The sequence below is a fragment of the Pinus tabuliformis genome, chromosome 7, assembly GCF_031772625.1.
Source record: "Pinus tabuliformis cultivar Carrire ecotype Pingquan chromosome 7, CPIR1, whole genome shotgun sequence".
Taxonomy (NCBI): domain Eukaryota; kingdom Viridiplantae; phylum Streptophyta; class Pinopsida; order Pinales; family Pinaceae; genus Pinus; species Pinus tabuliformis.
Genome location: NC_142293.1, coordinates 1517125088 through 1517145917, shown reverse-complemented (window position 1 = coordinate 1517145917; position 20830 = coordinate 1517125088).

The window sequence follows — 20830 nt, the reverse complement described above, 5'->3', positions numbered from 1 at the left end:
TGTTTTATAAATATTTTATTTTATTTAAAAAAAATGGTATAAAAGACAGGTACTAAGTCAGCTTTGCATATTACATTTATTTTATATTATATTATATATTCTTCATTTAATAATAATTAAATATTATAGTATATATTTTTCATTTGATCATAATTAAAAATCTAATTTCATAATGATTTATAATTTTTTCGATATATTTGAAAGGGTAGGAATTCAAGAATTTTGAAAAAATTTCAAATATATTTAAATTAATTAGAATTTTAAATTCTAAATTCTATATAAAGTAAGAATTTATAGTTTTTTTCTAAAATACTAAATATTTATATATTATTGTTTTGAGACTTTTACAATTTAGAATTTTCTTCCAAAATTATGACATCCATAATTATTTAATCAAAATTATTAAAAACATATTTTAAAATACAAAAATGAAAATTTAAACAAAAATTACTTTTAAAAAACTCTAACTAGCCACTAACACCAATGCCAAAATCGTGATGTCCCATAGGAGATCAGCCTCGCTTCACTTACTCTCTCACCGACAGATCAGATGCCATTTTGTGAAGCATTATTGCAGCTTAAGAAAACTATTATTGCAGCAAGTAGATTAATTGAATTATTATTGGACTAAATTCTGCTTGATTAGCACTGCTTTCAAACCAGAAAAGTGAAACACCCTCGGTTGGTACTGCGCCCGGCAAAGAGCAGTTACACGTGACTGCAAACGGCGAAGTCGACCAATGGTGAGTCCACACGGAAAAAAACGTAGAGCAGCTGGTACATTTACAGTGTTTTGGGCAAAGACCCCTTTAAATATATATTTTTGGTATAATTAACTTAATTTGAAAATTTAATTTAAATTATCAAAACTATTAACCTTTAAAAATTTATATCTCGAATTTAAAGTTTTAATTAAAAATATATAACATAAAAACATAAATAAAACCCACATTTTTTATAATAATCTCATATTTGATTTATCAATTAAAATTAAAATATCATAATCATTATTTTAATATATGTAAAATATTTTCACGTATGTATATAATATAAAAATATATTTATATTTGAGAAATTTTATTTTATATATATATATATATATATATATATAAACCTGGAAGTGATGAGTGATATTTATCAAATATTTTAATGTGAATATTTACCAAAATATTTTATAAAAAAATTTATAAGGTAAATTGCATATACATTAATAGATGAGTAAACAATGTATAGCACATTCAAATTAAAATAGTTGCAAACATATGGAATGAAAAACAAATCATTAACAAGAAGATACTATATGGAATGAACAAAAAATTACTAGCAACAAGATCTCTTGTGGAAAATCATCTATACTATAAAACACATTTACATTATTATTCAAGGCTAATGGTAAAATACAATTTTTTTCTACTTTTTCAAAGAGTGCACAACAATGGCTTCCTTAATTTGGTAGCATAAAGATAAGGTAAAAAACTGTTACACTTTCCACCACCCTAGCACCTAATTTATAATGCACAATAAAACCATCACCTATAATTTATAATGCATAGTAAAACCACCAACTATTTATAAGACCTATACTTTCCTCCACTCTAGCACCTAATTTATAATGCAAAATAAAACCATTAACTATAATTTATAATTCATAGTAAAACCATCATCTATTTATGCTTTTTCATGCTTTTTCATTTTATAGTGAAAATCACCAATAACTTAAATTATTTGTCATTTATCGCTATTCAAATTATTCCGTGTTGAGAAATTGATACTTGATAATTTCTTGTGAAGCTATGTTGGCTTATACTTATTACTTTGTCATGTTCTATTCATCAAACAATTACCAAAACCGTAAACTATGAAGATCACAAATAGACAATGGACACAAGATGTAGGCTCCAAGCCAGGGAAAAACCCCTCCGAGGGGAAAACAAAAAAAATAGTTTCTTCTTATAGAATCAAATCAAATGACAAATCCAAGCCCCAAAAAACAATACCAAAACCTCCAACAAGATCCAACTGAGTCGTCCTCCCAAGCTCTTCTAGCAAGTCAAAGTCAACTCAAGTCAAAACCTCCCAAACCAACTCCAACTTCAGAATTTCGATCCCGAAATTCAAAATTTTGACTCCCAGCCTCATAATTTCAAACTTGTAGTGAATATGTAACTTCAAACCCTACAACAACTTCAAAACTTCACACATGTGAGAGATATAGCTTAGATTTTAGGGCATCAACATCGATTTTCTTTTTCTTTCTCTCTTGATTTCTTGATCCTTTTTCTCTTGAATTTGACTCTTTTTTTCTTAGAGATAGAACTTTCTTGTGTAGTGCTTCAAATGAGTTCAAGTTGTCCCTATTTATCCACATCCAGGAGGTCGAATTACCCCTTCCATGTCTGACTTGATGAAGTAGGACCTACTTGGTCTTGTAGGTACAAAAATTACATTTTTGACTCAAATAAATTTATTTTTCCACTTTCTTTTCAAAGCCCAAATGGGATATGACTCTAAAACCCTATTTTGGCTGATGAAAAATATTCTTTTGAATCAATAAACCATAGAAGCATGAAGAACATGCTTGACCTACATGACCAAATAGTTTAAGCATTAAACCCATGCTTATAAAATAATATTTTATTTTTCTTCTTTTGATCTTTTATATCAAATATACAATAACATAAGTACAATAGAAGTTATGAATAACGGACCTAGTTACATTTTATCACTCCCTCTTTACTAGGGAGGTATTCACAATCAAATAACAGGTACAAGGATACTCTCAAGAAATGTTCTCATGAGAAGAGCGAGATTGGTAAGCCAGATTTTTATGCATCAACATCATGACCAACATTTTCAAATAACAATGTAGTGAGGCCTTTTCAGTAAAAAATCTTCCTCTCCACATGATTAGAGCACAATGGTGGGAGGCATACATATGGACAGCTTAGCCTCTCAAGGCACATACCCCATCTAGATTTTCACAAAGTATGTCATTCCAGGTTTTATTATTATCTTGGATTCTCAATCCTCAAAGAATATTGATTCTCTTCATCCACTCTTATATTGGATACCCTATTAGATCCTCAAAGAGTGTCGTTCCACAACACTAATTCCTCTCTTGGATTTCCAACCGTCAAGGAGTACTAGTCCCCAGATGCTTATCCAATCCTCCATTCTACCTCCCAGTGTGATACACTAGATATACCGTGGTTAGTCTTAGCTTAGTGCACAACACCTATGGAGAATATGGTGTCTACCATCACTCCTTCTCAACCAATGAGAGGGTCCTTACTCCTTATCAAATATGAAGGAGATTTTCTTGTTCCCTTTCAATCAGGGAGACTTCATCATAATCATATGCTTCATTATCTATTTATTTCATTGACTACCGTTTCTTATGTGGAGATCATAGTAGTAGGTGCAAGGGCTCCTATCTTTCACAATCATATCATATATGAGCTTCGACCTTCTTAGATTTTGTGGATCCAAGCTCTTTCTTAATCTTCCTTTGTGACAGGGTGCTTGTCATCATCCTTTTACATCACTTTCCATCGATCATTATCTTAATCATCAATATTATATTGACAAACCAATCAACTTAGAGCTAATCATTATTCTGTTTGTCCATTGGGAAAACGAATATCATCGGATCCAACATGACCGACATCCTATCTAGTGACTTCCTTCTTTTTGTGCATTCACATTTTATATATTTTTGTCATGAATATTTCAAAACCAATGTTGTCCACTCAATTCATGTGTTTAATAACTAATATTAAACCAAACAATTTTACATTATATTTTCAATATGTCCTTCCAGGTAGTCAAGTCATATCTCAAATGAATTATCAATTCCAAATTATCAAAATGAGAGTTACCGAGTTATGATATCCTTTAAGATGTCATTTTTTTCTACTATCTTCCTTTGAGATCAAAATCACTTTCGATGGTCTATCTTCATACTATATCATTGTGTTTGTGGAGTGAACTAATAAAAAAGACTCAAAATCATATTTGAAAAAGTTCATGTAACTCCCTCTAACGTTTTCCATATTTCATTGTTCAAGAGACCAAATCAGATGTTGATCAATATCATCATTTGTTCTTCACATCCATCATATTTCTATATACCGATAATCATATGGAAGAGTTCCAAAACATATCATCATGATCATCTATCATGTTTCTATGTATATGGAAGAGTTCTTTCTTATTCATCATGCTTCTTCGTATCAAGAAATTGAACAGAATATTTTCTATCAAAACATATCATGCTTGTGTTCCCAACCATATTTCTGCAACGAGCTCTTCTTGCAATATTACTTGAAGACATGAATTTTACTTTCTAATGAGAAGCTCTTAAATATATACATACATTTTCATTAGAGAAATTGTGAGGTATAAAATAAGCCTCCTAAGGAATATTATAAAATAATAGTGGAAATAATAAAATAAGATTAGATTACAACATCAATTTTTTTTGGGTGGGGGGGGGTGCGGCGGGGGGGAGAAGAAACTACTTTTTCAACTCATATTTTAAACTTATCTCCCTATGGGTTTACTCAAATTTCGAGCAGGAAAACTCACTGGATGAAAAATTTAATTTCTCATCTAAGGAGTACCCATGATGAATATTTTTGATGGACCTTTTTACACAAAAAATGAGAAATACATGAAAAAACGTGACTGCAATCATGTTTTCATGTATTTCTCATTTTTCATGTGCCAGGGTCCATTGAAAGTATGGAACATGGGTACGCCTTCGATGAAAAATTAAATTATGTATCCAATGAGTCCTCCAACTTGAAATTTGAGTAACACCATAGGGAGATATGTTGAAAATATGAGTTGAAAAAGTTGTTTTTTTATTTATTATTTTTTAATCTTTTACTTTTTTATTATGAAAATAGTGAATCACCCCCCATGGTTGAAATCACCATCTTCAATCTTATTGGTTCTTATACCTCAAAATTTCTCAAGATTTTTCTAATTTACTTTATGCTTGCCATCTAGTATTCATTCTTTTGAACGAGCTCCATCTTTCCTTGAAGACGATGTCTAGAGTGATGTTCAATATGAGACTTCTTCTCTAAGCTGAGAATTACTGAATTGTATTTTCATGCCACAATTCGATTATCTTAATCCCTGTGAGCTTATTTGATGTTAGATTCCATAATTTTAGTAGACATATACTTTTTGTCATGTTACAAAGAGACTTTCATAGTGAAGAACCTTCATAATCACTATCAAGGATCCTTGTGATCCTTTCTAGCTATTAGTGTGATTTTATAATGACGTGGATGCAAAAACGTAATTAAATGAGTGGTGGATTGCTTGTTTCCATTATGTCCTTCTTAAAAAACCGAACTTATTCTACAAATGTAACTGCACATTCCACTATAACTACCATCTTCTAATGAAAAAGAAAACATATTGTAAGAAGAATTGATATTGGAGGAGGCCTTCAATAATATAGAACCTTGGCATCTTCATTCTTCGGTTTCTTTTTGGGTTCTTAATTTTATTTAGTTGTATGTGCTCCAGTTCTTTCCTTCCTTTTATGATTCTTCTTGTTTTGTTGGTCTTTGGGACAATCTATTTTAAAATTTCTAGATTCATTGCATCCAAAGCATTAAATTTTTTACATATCTAGATTTATTTGTAGTTGATTGATGTTCCTTTGAAAAATTTCAAACTTTCCAAACTTCCCTTTCTTCTTCTTCACTTTGGCAGCAAAATCTTAAGATCTTTCATTTGGTTTAGTGTCATCTTTTTCCTTTGTTCTTGTTTCTTCTATCATAGACAAAGACCATATCTCATCAAAGTTTAGAGTGTCCTTACTTGAATAAATGTTTGTCGCAAAACTACTCCATTTTGGAGGTAACATATTGAGCATACAAGTTATTAGTTTACAATCAGACACAACTTCTCCAAGCCCTTGTAATTGATTCCTCAATTATGAGACCTTTAAAATATAAGAGGTCAAGTCTTCGTTATTCAATAAACTTGTTTTTTAAAAATTATTCCTTAGGGATAACTTTTGACCTGTAGTGCTAAATGAATAAATTTCATCAACTTGTAATATATTGCTTTAGATGTGCCCAAATCTTCAATAAAAGGAATTAGAAATGATCCTTAATGGATTTAATGAGAATCCTTTGAGCCCTCATTTCTCCTTTCATATACTTGACCCATTCTTTAAACTTATCTTTCTTTGTTCTACAACTTTTTCTAGAACATGATCCATGACTTTTCTACAAGTATAAAGTCTATTCCTTTCGTCCATGCTTGAAAGTGTGTTGACCATCAAGCTTATTAACTTCCTTAAAAAATGAGGTCAATTGATTCGAGGATTGAATAAAAAGAATATGTAGTACTTACCCAATATAAGAGTGTCTAATTTCATGAAGAGATATTCAAATACCTTGATGTTCCAAGACATCCAAGAGATTTCAAACTTGTCCTAGAATGATGAATTTTAGGATGCTTGGAGCAATAGTGACTTCAAGCTGCTTCAAAGAGTGTGTATGGTGTCCCCAAGATTCTTGATGGTTCCTTGTATGACTTATTTTATAGATATGTCTTCCAAAGAACCTTCAAAATAATAATCTTCTAAAAGAAAGAGAATTATGTTCTTCTTCAAGATGACGATGTGTAAACAAGATCCTTCAATGGAGTAATATTCTTCCTTAAAGATGATGCTTTTGAGTCCTCCTTCTTCTATCCTACCTTATGTCCTTATGTCTTTCCTTTTGTATTTCCTTGTTTCCTTCGTGCAAATGATTCCCTTCAAGGTATCTTTGATGAATTCCATTCTCCTTGTGCCAACAAGAGTGATCTTTAAGCTTCCTTCTTCTTTACCTTAGCTCTATACCATGTTGAGAAATCGACAGGGAAAGAAATTAGGGTGATTTCTCTTTACTTGATAATTACTTGTGAAAGTTATGTTGGCTTATTGTTACTTTATTATGTTATTTTCATTAAATAATTACCAAAACGATAAACTATGAAGATCACAAATAGACAATGGACATAAGATTTAGGCTCGAGGCCAGGGAAAAGCCCCTCTAGTGAAAACCTAGAAAATTATTCTCTTCTTATAGAATAATATTAAATGAGAATTCCAAGACCCAAACAACAAGACCAAGACCTCCAATAATACCCGAGTCAACCCTCCTCCCATGATCTTCAAGCAAGTTAAAGTCAACTCAAGTCAAAACCTTCCAAAACAACATCAACTTTACAATTTTTGTCCCCAACTTTAGAATTTCAACCCCTAGCTTTAGAATTTTAGACCTGCATTTAATTTGTAACTTCAACCCCTATATCAACTTCATTATTTGACATATGTGAGGGATATAGGGAATATTTTAGGGTTGAAGCTTCGATTTTCTTCTTATTTCTCTCTGTTGCTTTCTTGCTTCCTTTTCTCTCAAATTTCACTATTCTCTTCTAAGATATTTAACTTGCTTGTGTGGTGGTTCAAATGAGTTCGAACTATCTCTATTTATTCATATCTAGGCCAGGGCCAACTTGGTCTTGTAGGTATAAAAGTTACATTTTTGACTCAAACAAATTTATTTTTCAACTTTCCTTTCAAAACCCAAATGATACTTGACTCTAGAACTATATTTTGACTTCAGAAAAATATTCTTTTGACTCAGTAAATCTTATAAGCATGAAGAAAATGTTTGACCTATATCACCAAATAATTTGAGCATGAAACCCATGCTTATAAAATATTTTTTTTTCTTATTTTGATCTTTTACATGAATTATACAATAACATAAGTACAATAGAAATTATGAACACTAGACCTAGTTACATTTTCTAACATTCCCTAATCATCTTTCAAATTATTTTTTGCACATTGTTGAAATAATTTCTTTACAATTACTAGCATAACTTTTGCACAACTACTAAAATATTCCCTCTTAACATATTCCCCACAAAATAACTAAAATATTGTTGATTTATTTGTAACATCTAAAAAAAATCTGCATAAAAGATAAAAAATCTCAATATAGCTTTAATGAAATATTTTATTCACAACAACTAAAATATGTTCTTTATCAAAAAGGAATTCATTTCATTATAACATGGCTTAAATAGCCTCTTCAGAGTTGCTAAAATGTTTAGCTCCTGGTTATTGAAATATTTTCTTCTTGTTTGTTAAATTTCTTAGCAAAGTTGTAGAAGATCTTTACAATGTTGTAGAAATTACCCATGAGAATGAGGCTATTCATTTGAAAGATCCGCTGGGCTGGCTTGCTGCCTTGCTTCCTTGATGCTTATTGGGTGGCCCCTTTCAAATAAGTAACTAAAGGGTGGTCTCATTCGTTCCTTCCTTTATCATGAGGCTAGTGAACCTTTATCATGAAGGTTGTTAACATAGAGAATTCATAGGCTCTCCTCCGCTCTTCATCACTCTTCCTCTCCCGGTGCTCGAGCCTGCTTGCGCACCTCTTATCCGTTTAGCAATACTATATAAGCTTTTTGTAATGTCATAATGTTCTTAACAATGTTACATAAGTTTTTATTAGGGGAATTTTGAGGTCTAAAATAGGTTTATTAAAGAAAATAATAAAATAACATTACAATAATAAAACATGAATTGTGTCTTTTTGAAGAAAAAGATAAAAAAATATTTTTGTAATTGTATTTTTGAATTTTGTTCTTATATATTTACTTAAAAGTCAATTGTATGCACTAATTATATGTGAAATTATCCATTCTACATACTTTTGAGTATACGATAATGAAAAAAAATAAAAAATACATGAGAAACGTGTTTCGTAAAATAAACATGTTTTTTTCATATATTCAAGAGATGTTTTCCATGCATTTTCCTTTTTTCCTAGTGTGGATCTACTTAAACGTATGAAGGGCAACTACTTGTTAAATGAAAAATTTTATTCCACATTCAATGCCCACAACCAACATTTAAATTTATAAAGAGGTAAGAAAAAAAATATACTAAAAAGATAGTTCTCATATTTTCTTTCTGAAAATGTTTACTTTAGTGATATCATCTTCATCTTCAATCTTATTGATTCTTTTCAAGAATCTTATTGATTCTTTTCAAGTTTAATTTTATATTGCATTATTTTTTTTTGTCATTTTTTTAACCTTAAAATTTCATTAAAACTATAATATTATAATGTTGTCAATAATATTATATAATTTTTTTGCAACACTATAATGTCATTTACAACACTAGAGAGATTCTCAAAACCACTGCAGTACTCTTAGTAGTACTATAAAATTTCTCCGCAGCGTTGCAAGGTATATGACACATTTCGTAACGCTTAAGAGAAAAAAATGTTTTCAATGTATAATTTTTTTTTAAGTATGAAAGAGACCCTGTAATTCATTTAAATAATTAGGTACATGTCTGATTTATTGGATGCTTAACCTTAGTATTCAAATAATTAGGGACATGTCTAATTTATTCGATGCTTAACCTCGTATTAATATTTCAATTCCCGCTTTAAAATATTTATATCAATTTGCAAAGTTTTCTCGGAATTAAAAATAAATTTAACTAATAGACAATTCTGATCCTTACATTATTTTCTATCATTTCTGCATTCGCATTCTCCTCCATTTACATTCTCCGGCAATCTGGTTCGCATTCTCCTTGGCCTGGCCATAACCCTCTGCATACTTCAACGCTGGCATGTTCATTTTTGAGCTAACGATGGTCATGCGGTGGATTCAAGCAGCAATGGAGAATACAACCATTTTAACGGCACCGTGGGGAGTACAAGGGAGGTTCGCGTGGCCTCGGGACTTCCAACAAAAAACAGCACCGAGCAGCTCGGCTCGAGATTCTAGACGACAATCACCGCGTTCTGCGTTCTGAGTTTCAGGGTCGTCGAAGAAGAGCATGACCTGAAAACCTTTCAGAACTGCTTGCAGCACGCTATTCTTCCCAAGCCAACTTGGACAGTATTCTGCATGAAACAAAGAAAGTTGCAATCCCCTGTCCAGCAGTGAACCTGCAAGAACATTTGTGTAAATTAGGGCCGTATGGGCATTCGACAATGGACACCTCCCAATTCAGATTCATGCACGTTAATATTATCTATAAGGCTTTAGTTAATATTATTTTATGGTTTAATATTATTTTTTAAAGTTTTCGAAATGAAGATCAATCATTTTTGACATGGTCAATCATTTTTATTTTATTGTTTACATTATTTTTCGTAGTATTTATATACCTTGGGTTTATAATATTAATCTATAGGGTTTAATATCATTCGGTTGGATTAATAATTCATTGGGTTTTTAGAATTAATCCCTTGGGTTTATTATTCCTTGACTTAATTTTATTATCTTTGGTTGATAATCCCTTAGTATTAAATCCTAAGAACATGAACCCTTACATTAGTAAACCAAAGAGACTGATATTATAAACCCAAGGGAATAATATTGTAAATCCATCCTGATTGACCATGACTCATATTGAACCTAAGGGATTAATATTATAAACCTATGAGTAATATTATACCGTAGGAATATGAACAGATAGATTAATGTACCAAGGGATTGGTATTCTAAAACCAATGGAATAATAAAACGAGGGGATTAATACTATAAACCCAAGGGAATATAAACTCTAGGGTTTTTAGTAATAATCTTTTGGGTTTATTATCCCCTGGGTTTATAATCCCTTGGGGTTTTAGTATTAATCCCTTGTGTTTATTATTCTCTTGGCTTTATAATATGAAACCCTAGAGTTTATTAATCTATTGGTTCATATTTATATCACACAATTTCAAATTAAATAATAATAAATAACATTAAATAATAAATAATAATTATTATAAACAAATTATTATTAATAATTATAATGATAATAATATTTTTAATGCAATAGTGCTTTTTTGGTAGGTACAAATGGTATATTTATCAATAGTAGATATTTTGCTAGAAACAAATGGTATATTTATCAATAGTACATACAAATGAAGACAATGAAGTCATCTACTTATATCAACCATATTAATACTTTTAATGTGGTTGTACTAGTTTCTACCATAAATAAATATTGGAATTTGTAATTTGTACATAACAATTGCAAATTTTATCCAAATTTACAAACAATTAGTTAAGATTAATATTATTATATATGAAAAAAAACATTGTAGATTAATACTATTTCAAACAAATTAGAGGCCTATTCAAGAGAAGCTATGCTCTTATTGCGTGATGGAGGTATATCATATTTAAATTACAATATATAACAGTTTGCTATTTTAATATATTAAATTATCTTATCGACATTAATAATGTATCAATTTAGAAATTAATTAAAATTTAGAGATAAAATTTTATATTTATGAAATAATATTAAAATTATAAAGTTAGTTTAGGTTAATAATTATATCAGCATCTCTAATAAAATATTGAAACTTAAATATCTCAAATTATCATTTAGAAAATGAAAAATAAAATATATATATATATATATAAAATTTCAATATTTTTATATTTATTTATATAAATTTTTAATAAATTTATTAGATTTTTTTTTATAATCTCTCAAAATTAATTATATAGGTCAATATTTATTCATATCCATTACTATACATTATAAAAGGGTATTATTATTATTATTTGTTTATTTATTTTTTAAATAAAAATTATTTATACCTTAATTTTTAAATTTTAATAATATATCAAATAAATATAATTAAAATATTTGTAATAAATATATATTTGTAAGCGTTGCATCATGGAAGGGACGATTCTTTGCCACATTTGACCAACAGAGATACAATTTGAGTGAGGATTTGGAACAACAATTAATAAACTTGCTTAGTTTATTGTTCTATGGAAAAGATAAAATCTAGCAGTTGATAAGAAATTCATTAAATCATGAAATTTAACCACCCAATGATAACCATCCGATGAGTTTGGGATACATTTTGTCACTTTATGGAGGCGAGGATACCTATGGCGGCGAGGATACTTCTCCAACTTTAACCATTTGCTAAAATTGAACTCATGCTTATTTCAAGAAATTTAAATTACTTAGCAGATACATTGGCAAATCAAGGAGAAAGGATATCACAAGAAACAATAAAAATTAATCACAACCAAATAACGAATTCCCCTTTTCCATGAGAACTCAAATATGTATAAAGGGATCAATTATGTAAATTCATGAACAATCAATAAGGAGGAAAGTTGAATCCTATTCAGAGCTTAGATGAGATGGAAATCAAAGTCATCGGAATTGCGGTTCAGATTGGTTTGGCGACCAATGGGATGGAACTTGATTATCTCCCAATGTGTATGCCTATCACCATCAACTATTGGGCGATGCAATCCCTCCCTTTTTGCATGGTTCACAAGAAGTCCTTTGTTCGGTAGAAGATGATTAGAATTAGTTGAATTAGAAGATGTCATGCTGTTGTAGCAAGAAGAATTTGTAGCAAGGATCTCCAAGTGGTTTTTTCCTGAATTTCTTTTGTTTCCATTCAATGGAGGAAGAGTAGGTTAATAGAGGTCACACGATTCATTATGGTAGCAAGATCGTTTAAACACACATCTAGAAAATTGGTATTAGTACCCCCTCTACACTTCGTGTTGGTGAAGTTTTATAGTCTTTGGTCACATATGAGTTTGTGGATACTTCTTCCCGTGATCCTGACTTTGTGGATATCAACTCCATTTTGTGTTAGATACTTGCCACGATTGAGAGCATGCAACTTGGGTATAAATCGAGGCAAGAGGCAGATGAAAAGGCACGTAATCCCTTGCCGTTGATTTTAAAATCTAAGCTCGAGCTCATGTAACTTGAAATAAATCAGGTTTAGCATGAGTGAAGGATGGAATTGGTAGAAATCCACTGCAAGCTGGTAGAGATTGAGTAACTGTACATTCTGGGGTTGAAGTTTTCTCCAAAGGACACCAAGAGAAAGGATGAAGTAGAAAAGAAGCATGGAAGGTCACCTTGAGCCCCTAGCTACCTAGGCTAACATGATATGGTGTTTGGCTCCGAGCTAATAATTTTTTTCTGAAATTCGATGCAAATATTTTGACGCTACTTTGTGAGATATAGTAGAGATGTTTTTAGAATTACTAGGAAAATATGTCATAAGCTTAGATTGCATGTGTATTAGACTTCAACGTATAGCTTTTTCATAAAGCTAAATGAATTCTGTAAGGGTTCTCGGAGGTACTCTAGATTTTGTTTCTTTTAATAGAAAGCTTTCTGATTGCTTTTTTGAAAATAAATAAATAAATAAAATAAATACTTTTATATAGAAAGAATTCTCACACACATATAATTGAGAGTAAAAAAAATCTTTTCATTAAAAAATTTGTAAAATGTATTATTCAATATGAAATAGATGTATAATATCTCTACACATCTTAAGAAGTTCCACATAAATATTTACAAAATTATAACCATAAAAAAATATTTAGATATCAATTATAAGAAATAATAAAATACCTTCTAACTAAAATATTTCAATCTCTACTTTACAAATGATCAATATGTCCTTGTTATGTGATATATACATATATCAAAAGGTGATATGACATGTTTATATGATTTTTAAGATTTTTTAATCGAGTATTATGTGTATGTTTAATATTTAATAAAATAGAATAGTCTTTATTTATAATTAAGATTAATTTGTGATTATTTACATTATTGTGTCCAGTGGTACTCTCTAGATTAATATGGTATATATGTTGTAATGTTTTATAAACATTTTGAATCAGTTAAAATTAAATTAATTTAAAATTAAGAATTAAAATAAAATAAAATAATTAATAATTATTATAATAATATTAATAAAATATTTTGACTTAATACAATTAAATAAAAATAAAAATAATAATGAATAAAATAAAATAGTAATTATATTATATTTATAATTAATTATTATTAGTAATTAAGTTAGCTTATATCCATCTTGATTCCAGATTTACCAAGTGGCCAAAGGATAAAATCTCGTAAGATGGAAACATCGTTTAGAGTGAAAATATATTTAATCATTCTCAGTACTTGTAAATCTAGACTTAAGATGAATCTCAATTGGTTAAAAGGTTTTATGGTCACATCCTAGACGTTCAAACTCTAAAATTTGAATTATTTTTCATCTTTTTTTGTTATAATTGTTTTTCTTGATTGTATTGGTGGCAAAACATTTTGACATTGATGAACTATTTAACTTATATAGTTGGACTATGAGTGACAATGAGTTTATTTTGTAATTATGTGAAGAGGCACTCTGTACCAAGTATGGTGGAGATGTAATGTCTTGTAAATATTTCCACTCAGATAAAATAAAATAAAGTAAGAATAACCCTATGCTAAAATAAAAATAGAATCAAAAGAAAATAATAAATATAAAAATTCAATGTTATTATTTCTATTTTTATTAATTTTTATTAAGTAGTTAAGGTAAACTTGATTTGGTAAAATGTAAATGTATTTTAAAATGAAAAGAGATTTGATCTCATTTGGGGCTTGGTAACATTAGATCTAGAGTTAGATGAATATATATTAGTTTTAAATATTAAATTTATATCTAAAATATACACAATATCACATCTCAATTTGGAAAAAAATATATAAATTTTTATGTATTTAATATTTAATAAATTAGTTAATTAAAAAATATTAATCACAAAAATATATTCCAATCCCAACAAAAAAAAATATTTAACATAATTAAAATATTCCAATATAAATTACATAAAAATACCACTATATAAAAATATATATATTAAAGATTAATTTATTACATTAGTTTCACCTTTTCGTTGGAAATAATTTAATATTATTCCATGGAATTCATTGAGAATACATTTCAAAACAAACAAATTGCCTCTATTTAAGTAACTATGAAGGAAAGGGTTCAATATAAATTTATTAAAGATTGAGGTGAATTATATTACTAACTAGCATTAAACAACATCAACAAATGTGAATTTTATGCGAATTATATTACTAACGAGGAAATGTCTGGAACACTTTGACAATATTCTAGAGCTTCGGTGGAATGTTTTAAACAGCTTGTAGGGAAGACGATTCTTTGGGCAGGAGATATTTCCGGTGTTGATTGTTTTCTGAACATGGTTTTTTTCAGGGTTACACATCTCGTATTTTAATTTATTTATGGAATCATAAAAGTTGGTATTACTAGTTCAATAATATTAAAATTAAAAGTATTTTATTTTATTTTATTTATAGAATTATAAAAGTTAGTATTACTAGTTCAATAATATTAAAAGTATTAATGTGGTTGATATAAGACGAAAGCTTTATTTGTGTTTACAATTGATAAATATAGCATTTGTTTCTATCAAAATATTTATTATTGATAAATATATCATTTTTATTTACCAAAAAACATTATTTCAATAAAATTATCATTATTATTTTTTTCACGATTAAGACTAATTCTATTAAGGAAAAAATATTGTACAAGAGGATACATTCCACAGATGCAAAAACCGGCCACCGGAAATGATAGGACTATCAACCTCGGTTCCGGAGAAGGAAAAACAGCAAGCAAGGAGCTACAGCGAATCACTGGTGATCTAAAGGAGCAGTGATACCTACCCTGAAAGGGTAGAGGGATCAACACGAATCTTTTTACCTTTCCTTTTTTTGCCTTCAACCCAACCATTTTGGGGTGGATGAGCAATAATAACTTGAAGATTGGGTACCTCCCCAGGAGAAACTTCCTTGTCTGAATCAGAGGAGGAGGACAAATGGACACGTTTCTGAGCAATGGCTGAGTCAGTGGAAGGCGCCAGACCATCTGTGGGAGGGGCCTCGAAATGAGGCGATTGAAGCAGCTCTTCATCATTGTCTTCATCTTCATCTTCAGAGCTGGAGGAATCAGAATTCTCGACAGGAGGAGGAGAACAAGGAGCCCATCGTTTAGCCTTGGGCTTGGAGACATTGGCCTTGTTCTTTCTTGCTGGGCTAGAAGGGCATGAATCTTGCAAATGCCCAGATTGGTGGCAATGTCGGCACCGGAAAGCAGTATTCTCGTAGTCCAGTGTCTGGGTCCGTACGAAGTCGTTAATCTTGAGATTGATTTGTTCTGGAAGTCCTTTGCTCAGATCTAATTCTGCACATATTCTTGCATATGAGTAGAGACCTTTGGATTCCCGCCAAAGATCACCATTAAGGAATCTGCCCAATGTGTCTCCTATGGCTCTGAAGACACGAGTACTCCATAGGTGGGCAGGGAAGTTTGGAAGTCGGATCCATACAGGCGTCTTAGTAATGACTGCGGTAGCTGGATCAAAATCTGGGAACCAAGGAGTCAAGAATAGTCCTGCAGTTCCCATGAACCAAGGGCCTTCCTCTAAGGCCTTTTCATAGTGCTTACTATTGTCAAATAAAACAATGAAATAACCTTTGGAGCAAAAAAAGATCTTACAATGATGTGTCCAGTTTGCATGGATCCATGCATAAAGATCCTGAGATCGCGGCCACAATCCATTGAATCTGCAAATGATGGCTCTTTCTGCAAAATCTTGAAGATGGGAAGCCAGTTCATCATGCCTGAGTTCAATAAAGGGAATTTCTTCAGCCTTGTCAACCAAGAAGGCCTTAGATTTAAGGGCTTTCGGGGGTTTGGGGAGCTCAGAGTGAACCGCATCTTTGTATGAGAAAGGCCGTGAGGAGGAAGGCTGTCCCGCTGCACCTCCTCTCAAACGAAGGGTTACCACTACAGAGTTGTTCCTTAAAATGTTGTAGGCAGAGAGGGAAAAAGGGTCTTCAAGTTGTTTACCTTGAAAGAGGAGTCGCTGAATGCCTGCAGGGATCCCCATTCTGCTCTCTAGTTTCAGTTTAAGATCCTGCACCAGATCTGAAGGGCTAACCCATTGCATGATAGTGCTGCCTGAAGGCTGAGAGATCTGGATCTGAAAGGTGTCAGGTGAGGGCTTTGAGCTTCCTTGAGCAAATCTGCCATGGCCATTTCCCATCCAGGGGAGCAGATCTGCAAGATCTTGGCCAGGATGTGAACAACACTCTGGATCTGGCCAGAGCGGGGGCTGTTCTTCCTTCTGGGTGACCGGATCTGGCTGATCTTTGTCAGATCTGAAGCCAAGACTGTGCTTCGGAGGGCGCGTGTTTTCCCCAGATCTAAACAAAGACCAAGCTAACTTTGAGATCTCCTGCTCTGGTTTGTGGCCACATCGCATGGTTAACTGTCCGGTCGAGGCCATAGTGGCGTGTGCAGATCTGCTGTGAGGGCATAATGAACCCGCATTGTGCTTGCCGCGGCTGCCCCAAATGCTGGATCAGAACGTTTCTTGACGGATTTCTGCAAGATCCCGCTTCGTTTCAGTTTGATTGCAGAGTTTATTACGGGTCAACACATGGGCCGCCTGTCCTTCATAGCCGTCGTGAGCACCGAGAGAGGCCCTAACCTGAGCGGCCAAAGGCGAAGACGAAGATCGCAAACCCTGCGCCGCTGCTGCGTCCATCGTTCCTCGTTTTCTCCAACAATTGTCCATAAAATTATCATTATTATTATTATAGTTAATAATAAATTTTTTTAATAATTATTATTTGAGATTAATGTTATTTATTATTATTTAATTTGAAATTATATAATATAAATATGAACCCTTAGATTAATAAATTCTAGGGGTTGATATTATAGACCCAAGAACATAATAAATCCAAGGGGTTAAAAGTCAAACCTAAGGGATTATAAACCCAAGGGATTGTTACTAAAAGCTCTAAGGTTTATATTCCCTTGTGTTAATAGTATTAATCCATTGAGTTTATTATTCCCCGGAGTTTACAATATCAATCACTTGGGTATATTAATCTAAGCGTTCATATTCATAGCGTATAATATTATTCATAGGTTTATAATATTAATCCCTTAGGTTCAATATAAATCATGGTCAACCAAGGGTTTATATACATTGGATTTATAATATTATTCACTTGGGTTTAATAATATTGGTCTTTTGGGTTTATAATGCCTTGGGGTTTTAGTATTAACTATTGGTTTTATTATTCCATTGGGTTTATAATATCAATCTCTTTGGTTTACTAATGTAAGGGTTCATATTCCTAGGGTTTAATACTAAAACCCCAAGGGATGATGAAACACATGTAATAACATTAACCCAATGGATAATAAATCCAAGGGATTAATACTAAAAACCCAATGAATTGTTAACCATAGGGAATAATATTAAACCATAGGGATTAATATCAGTTACAAACCCTATAGATAATATTATACCCTCAGAATATTATAGCATGAGGTTTTTAATATTAAACAAAAGGGATTATAAACCCAAAGGAATAAAATTAAACTCACATAATTAATATTAAAGACCCTACCGTGGAGAATTGAGAGAATGTGTCTGTCTCCATTTTACTAAGATAAATTAGAGCATATATTTTATTTATCAATTTAGGTTGGTAGACTTATAAGGAAACCAAAGTTTATGGAACTTAGATTAAACTATTGTAGGAAGTAGTTGTTTAGATGAAAATAATGGAAATGCATATTACAAATATAAAATCTAATTATAAAGAAAGAATAAAAATTTAATCTACAGACATGAATAAGGGAATCATGATTTTAATTGAATCTGAATCAACACAGATGAGGCTCTAATTCTTAAGATTTTGGTTGTCCTTCCTTTCATTTCTTTTTCAACCAAAACTAAACACATCATAAAGCTTAACACTTGATTTAAGAAAGAAACTGATTCAAGAAACCAAGAGGAGGTGAATGCATAGAAAGAGATTTATGTCCAATTCTTAGTCCATAAGCGAGAGGCTTCGAATTGGAGGTCTGGGTTGTCCTTCTTTATCCAAACTAGTCATTGAAAGGAGATCAATTCCAAAATCTAAATGATCATAACATGATAATGATTTTATATAGAAAATATTCGCAATAGATCATACATAAAATTAAAATGCTAACTTATTCACAATTATGCACATTACTTCACAAACTAGCGTACTTAGCTTAGAATGGGGGCCTCCACCTTTTCTTGGTACACCTCTGAAAGAATCAGTAGCAACAATTCATCATTTAAATCCCACAGAAATGAAGCATAAGAAATATAGAGAAATACCTCAAATGTATTCCCAAAAAGAGAGTAATTACAATGATAATAATATGTGTTCATAATTGTTTAATTGTTGCGCTTAAATAGGCTAAATGTATAACTAAATTAGCGATAACGGATGTAACAACCAATGAAAGTCCTACTCCACCTACTAGGGTCAAATCCATCCCTTTGTTGCACAAAATATGGGAAGTTTCAGCAAAATCACAAAATTTCCCCTAAATCAAGGGATTTCCTGAGTGGCTAGTCAAGTTTGACTAGCTTTGACCAGGCCTGTTCTAACTCATTTTGAGTGACATGCCAATAAGAGTCTGGTGATCATTGGTTCATGTACTTCTTGAATATATCTTCATTTTGTTCCCAAGTGTCTTGCAGATATGACTTCAATAGGGCCATTATGGGAAACTCTGTTTCTGCCAAAAATAATTTTTAATACCCAATTTTTACTAAAAATTTTAAAAATTAAAACACATAATTATTTTACCATAATCTTCAAAATGAGGCCAAAATATGAAAAATATGATCATGATATGGAGGTAATGGATGATAGAATGGTGTCTGCCTCAGGTAGTTCAGTGGCAATGGTCGTGGAATGAAGTCTCACTGAATTGGAGATCTTAGGTTCGAGTTTTGTACTACCCTCGTCATTGTTAGGTGAATAATGGACATGTAAAATTGGAAATGAGAGAGTCCTACCAAGTTTAACAATAAACAAATGGATGATAGAATGGCGCAATGTACATAGTGAAAAAGGTCAAAATTATGGGCCAACAAAGTGGTCCTTACCATAGGAGCATTGGATGAGATGGAAATCAAAGTCATCAGAATTGTAGCACAGATTGGTTTGGTGACCATCACTTATGGATCGATCTTGATTACCTCCCAAAGTGTATGCCTATCATTTCACCATAAACACTTGGACGATGCACTCCCTCCTGATTTTCATGATGCATAAGAAGTCTTGTGTTGGGTAGAAGATAATGATAATCTCTAGAAAAAGTCAACTAACTAGCACTAAGTCAGAGTTACTTCTATACTGCTATTATAGCAAGAATATTCTCTAGCAAGGATCTCCCAGTGTTTTTGTGTTGAATTTATTTTGTTTTCATTCAATGGCAAAAGAGTAGGTTAATAGAGGTCACATGATTCATTATGGTAGCAGGATCTTTTAGACTCACATTTGGAAAATTGGTATTTATGTCCCCCTCTACACTTCATGTTGGGAAATTTCTATACTCCCTAGTCACATATGAGTCTGTCTCTGTAAGTTGGTGCCACCACTTGACATATATGCCATCGAAATTAGGGGTAATTGTTCTTGTGATCCCGACTTTGTGGATATCAACTCAATTTTGGATTAGGTTCTTGTCGTGATGGAGAGCATGCAACTTGGGTATAAATCAGGGCAAGAGGCAGAGGCTAAGGAATGTAATCCGTTACACCTGATTTTCAACTCTAAGTTTGAGCTCATATAAGTTGAAATCAATTGGCTTTAGCATGAGTTAAGGATGGAATTGGTAGCAATCCACTACAAGTTGGTGGAGATGGAGGAATGATACATTGTTGTTGTGGGGGAGGGGGGGGGGGGGAATGATACATTTTGGTGAGGTGGGGGGGGTAGTTTTCTCCAAAGGAACCCAAGAGAAAGGATGAAGCATCAAAGAAGCATGGAAGGTCTCCCTGAGCCCTTAGCCACCTAGGTTAACTTGTTATGGTATTTGGCTTTGAGATAATA